This window comes from Thunnus maccoyii, chromosome 12 (assembly GCF_910596095.1).
Source record: "Thunnus maccoyii chromosome 12, fThuMac1.1, whole genome shotgun sequence".
Lineage (NCBI taxonomy): Eukaryota > Metazoa > Chordata > Actinopteri > Scombriformes > Scombridae > Thunnus > Thunnus maccoyii.
Genome location: NC_056544.1, coordinates 26,956,324 through 26,962,323, shown reverse-complemented (window position 1 = coordinate 26,962,323; position 6,000 = coordinate 26,956,324).

The window sequence follows — 6,000 nt, the reverse complement described above, 5'->3', positions numbered from 1 at the left end:
ACACACACCAATCGGACAACTCAAGAAGACACAAAAGCCAATTTAAAAAGATGGGTCTTCAATAGTTTTTTAAAACCGTATTTGTACAGGAAGAGAGATCCATAGTGTTGGAGCCATAAATGCAAAAGCACGATCACCTTTAGTTTTCAACCGTGAGCAAGGAACAGCCAGTAGGTCCTGGTTGGATGACCTAAGTGACCTATTGGCGACGTAGGGATGGATAAGGTCCATGATGTTCTCAGGAGCCTGTCCATGCAGGGCTCTATATGTAATAGCAAGCATGAATCCTAAAATGAATGGGCAGCCAGTGCAAATAACTTAAAATAGGAGAGATGCGAGTCATCCTGCTGGACATGGTTAACAGCCTTGCAGCTGCATTTTGGACCATTTGGGTAGAAGGTGGCAAAAAAAAATCCAATTCCTAAAAAAAAATACTTTTTTAGATATGGACTTAATACCTTATAAAACACAGGTGCATTTATCACACTTGTCTTCCTTTGATTGTCTTGGCACACAATGAACCCATGCCAATAAAAAACCTTTTCCACAGTAGGTATTTTGACATGTCAAAGCAGGAATAAAGTACATGATGGCTGAATCACATTAAGATTTTCCAAATTCATGACCATGGTATGGTGCATGATGGGTACTTGAATAGAACTGAGTCAGCGTTGATGTTATCAGTTCCACTTGTGCTTGTCATGCTATGACAGGTCAAAACATCTGCCGTGAAAAAGGTGTATAAGCCAAACTTAACATGTCCAATGCAAGTACCTATTAAAACCACTAGAGGAGCTTGACAGGTGTCACGATCAAATTAGTGTCAAGTGACTGTATACCCTGAAGTTACAGGTTGTTGAGTTATCACTTCTAACCACTATTTATGATAGCGGTTCTCATGAGAAACGTTAAACTGTGATGGATGTTTACAGCAAATAGTTTGCCTTTGTTGCCTCTTACAAATAAGTTTATTTGTTTAAAACATGTATAATCAGCTCCTGTTTCTTGCCTCGTCCTGTCCCCGCATTCCCAGATCTCAATTACATCGGTATGAAGCATCTTATTATTACTGATGTGAAATGACCCGAGTTGTGAGAAACCACAATTAGTCTATATTTTGATTGCAGGGCTTTTACATGTGGTGGAGTATTTTTCCATTATTGCTTTAACTCACGTATTTTGTGCTTCTTCCATCAGTGTAGGAAGGAGAGAAATTCACAAGGCCTGAGCTGATGAAATCCTTTTGAAATCAATGAGATAAACCTTAAAACACCAGCTGTTTAAGATCAATGCTGTTTCTTCTCTGCTCCTGAAAAAAAATGTCGTTTATGAGACTTTTACCTGACAGCGATGTTTCATGTGTCGCATATGAGCTCACGTACACGTGCACGCATATAAAAAAAAACGCCCAGATGAAATACCAATGCATATGTGCATACACCCACAGATGAAAACACACACAAACACACGCGCACACACACCACATTTCAAAATCCAATTAAGCTGGGGCTGTGGGATCTCAGCCCTACATGCCAAATGGCTTTGAGTGTCTGCACGTCATCCACAGTGTGAGACAGCTGACAACAAGATTATGGCCATGAGCGGTGCATTTGTGGTTCGGCCCGATGATAGCATATTATTAGCACGGCAGAAGAGAGCAAATGTGTTCCCCACCATGTGATGGCTTGTGTCATTTGATCCAAGGAAGGAACAATGTGGAAAAGCTTTTTTTCTTTCGCGGCGCTGATGTGTGAGTGATTTGTGTGTTTGTATATATACGTGCATGAACGAGTAGCTCTGTGTTTGTATGTGAAGGTTATCTATGTGTGCCTGCCCTGCGAATATGTGACTGCAGCTGTAATAACTAGAATGAGATTGAAACTGACACTACTTTTATGCTGCAGGGAATGAGAGGAAAAAAAAAATCAATCTTCAAAAATCACAAATGTCATTTGTCAGTCATATACATAATACATGTCAGGTGACATGATTTCACCGGTGTTTAGATATTTAACTTAGTATTACATGTTTAAAGCAAAATCTTTCAACATCAAATCAAGGTTTTTGAGCAGCCTTGGTGCCATTGTACTAAGTCTGCAAAATGTTGAATTGTATTGAAACATGCAGAAGGTGCTCAGTGGAGCGCCAGCTTCCAACAACACAACAGTTGTCAGACTTGCAAAGCTGCAGTCAGCCTGATTATTGTTTGCCTTGTTTTGATTTCTTTTTTTTTTTTTCAAGATGCACATGAATGCCAAACCAGCTTTGACATCCCAGATGTTGCTTGGATACAGTTACTGCAACAAAATGCATGCATTATTGCCATAACCTCATTACCAGATCCTTGATCTAATTGCAGACCTATGTGTGTATAAGTTTTCCGTGTTTTTCCATGCTAATAGAGGGGGATGTAGTATAGAGTTGAGAATTGGGTGGATCAGTTCCAGGTTTTCGCTTGACACGTGGATAATCTATCAATATTGATTTTAAATGATTTCCTCTTTGTTGAAATTCTGTTTTTTCCTGGCATTTTGGAACGGTCGCCAGATGGCTCTAAATACTACAATGCCCATGAGCCTCAGCTGCAGTCGCAATGGACAAGAAGCCATTCAGAAGTGTAGATCAGAACCATGGCAAATTCAGAGTGTTTTGTTATCGGCACATACAACAGAAGCTTGAGTTCAGTGATGAGATGTTTCTCATGTTTCGGGAGCTGTAGCTGACTTCCTGACAGCTGATTCTGATCTGCATGGAAGAGTAGCAACCTGTCGAGTTGAAAAGCCGAGTCCGGCATATTGATGTTTAGCCAAGTTTGGGTCAGGAGAAAAACTCATCTCCCAATGAATGCTCAGTCTTAGTCGCATCAGATCCATTTTGTTATCCAGTGAGTGAGTATTGACCAGAAAGAGAGATGAAACGGTTGGCCTGGTCGCATTAGCTTTTAGCTTGGCTAACACACTGGTCCGCAAACTCCTCTCCTGCTTCTGTGCATAACGCTTCCCCTGCCTCTGAGCTGTTGTAGTCTGCTATGCTAGTCCACTGCCACAAGGCCTCAGGAGCTGCAGTCTGCGGAGCGCCGCTCTAAGCTTGGGTGAAATTGAGGTGGCCGAGTTGTTGATAATGTTCAAAAGTTTGGTTGGGCTGCACCTTCTTGGCGTAGTTGCACTGGTCATGTTATCTGCACACTTACTCACATTTAGAGAAGAGTCCTTATCACTCTTTAAACCATAACTGGGAGCCAGAGAAGCCGCTGCACTCCAGCGCGCCAACATGAATATATTTACATATTCATAGATTCTGGGGTTTTTAATGAGGGAGGAGTAGATGTCATTTTAAGGATTTTTAAGTGGTAATTATACTTTTTTTTTTGCAGAAAAGCCATATCAGACACACATTATTGTTCCAAGCAGAGTAACTTTATACATCTTAATACATGTCTGGAGAGGATCTTTAAGTCTGTATGTACACAACCTTGTACGTCTGACTTATTAATCAAAGAACACCACTGATGCAGTCGCTTTGTGATGATTCTACTGGGCGAGTTTCAAGTGCTCCGACTGTCACCTAAGGTCAAGCTCAGACTGATATTAGCCCTTCATGAAAAGACACAGCCTCCTCCTTCATTTGAATGCGACCAAGCGACTAGTTCTGAAAGCCCTTTAACATAATCTATGCAGAACATAACCAGACTTTTATGTCCACAACCATTGTTGGCTGAAATTACATCTCTCACTCAACGACGTCATGAATATTTGTGTCAGCAAATCATCTCAAGATGAGTCTTACACAGTCATAATGAGAAAGGTAATAATAAGAAAGGTAAGGTCCACATCGGCAGATTAAAACAAACCAACCAAAATACGTACAGGGAAAAGTAATAACACAAACATCACAGCAAGGGTGACAGTAAAAGCAAGCAAGAAAGAAGCAAACAAATAAAAAATAAGCTAGTCAAATAATTAAAGCTTGCATACTCGTGTATCTCTGGGACATATTTTGCGCTCGGCTGAGAACAAGAATATGTGGCTCTGAACCTGGTTTTGTTGCTTTGCAGTGCATCACTCACCACAGCTAAACCCCAGATTCCTCTTAACTGCCTCCGGGTTGGACTCAGAATTGTTTACATTGGCATGAAAACTGTAATAAACAGAAGCAACTACAGGCACAGCCACTTAAATGTGTGAAGAGTTTACTGCTGATGTTACTGCAGAACAGATCTACATATTAGTTTCAACTGAAAAAGGCTCTCCAGACATCACTTATGTCTCTTTGCCTCCAAGACATTAAGATATAATTTTCCCATTATGCGTTGGATAAACTTGAGGTGATTTCAGTAAACAGCACTCAATACACTCATACGCTGTATCTCAACCTGACGCATAGAAACCAGAGAGTATTTATTTGGATAGAGCCCTCGGTTCTTCTGTGGATGCAGAGGAGTCCAAGCCCGAAGATTAAAATGTTAGACACTGAAAATTGAAAACTCTCCTCCCAAGAAAAACAACACAGTAGGTTGTAATGTCAGGCACCCAAAAACGACCCAAAAATGACCTTGAGTAACAGATGCCACCTAGTGGCCGCAGTAATTTTGCCCTTGAGCAGCGGTGCAGGTGAGATAATGTATATATAAGTTGACAAATTTCCTCTGTTGTTTGTTTCCTGTTTCCAACCAGGAGTCGGGTCAGTTTTTAAGAAAAACGTTATTATTATTGTCTCCTAACCTTAACCTCATGGTTATTATTGTAGCCATGATGATGAAGGGGGCCAAACTTTAAGGAAGTGGTAACTTTAACCTACACCAAATGTGTCTTTGACCTTAACAAAGCGATCATTTTAACTCAAACCAGACCTTAACCACTGCAATTGTCACCTCATAAAACATTATTTTTTAACAGTGATTTGTACCGGGTATGGGGAGCACAATTAAATAATGACGTCCTGTCCATTACTGCCGATAGGGGCGCCAGATGAGAAAACGCTCCTATGTGTCGTTCTGGAGTCACATGGTCAGGGGTGTCTTGTGAAATGCTACTTCAGTACACTTTAACAACAAATATTACTGGGACCACTACAAAAAAATGGCAGATGAACATCTAATATCCAGGAATTCACATTACATACACTACCACTGACTATCCCTTTAACAAATTGGCCACAATCTCTATGCGGTCCAGCCATATACTAGGTTTTGACCTAGTCTTGTTTTTTAAGCCATGACCACAAGTGTCCCTTAACTTTAACCATGTTGTAACTGTGATGACGAAGGTCAATTAACCTTAACTAAGTACTTATCATAACCCAAACCACGATCCTTCCCTAAACCTAACCAAGCTGTTCTTGTGTCTACACCTAACAAATTCGTAACCACAGCAAAACATCATCATCAGATCAGAAAACGCTTCCATGTGTCGATCCGCAGCGCATGGACAAACAACATATTTAGCAGTATATGTTGGGGGGACTTGCCCTGTATTGTCATGCGACACCTCAGTGAGGTTTCAACCCCTGATTTACATGAACAATCATAAATAAGCTCGTCTATTGCACAGGCACTCTAAAATTGCAGTTAGAAAACTTTTTATGGATAAACTATGAGGATGTACGGTAGAGTTTGTGCTTCAAGCATTTATAATCTCGTTGTACTGCACTCCTCAGCATTACTTTTTGTTTTCCGTGACTGACACCTTACCTGAGAGTATGTGAATAGAGCGTGTGTTGCTACAAACCTCACCTCTCATCTCCTTCAGCATTGTTCAAACAATGAACCCTAAAATTACTTTGCTGTCGGAGTCAGGTCTGTATTGACGCTGTCAGCTACGGACAGCTGTCGCTCCAAGTTAACTTCTTCAGACAGAGACTTACTACCGTATATCATTAAGACACACAGTATCTTTCTGTGTCGCACAGGAAAAAGACAAATGAAAAATTGAACAATGAAAGCATAAAAGTAGTCGACGAGGGATTGTTCTGCAACAGGAGAATGCCCTTAAAACCCCTCTG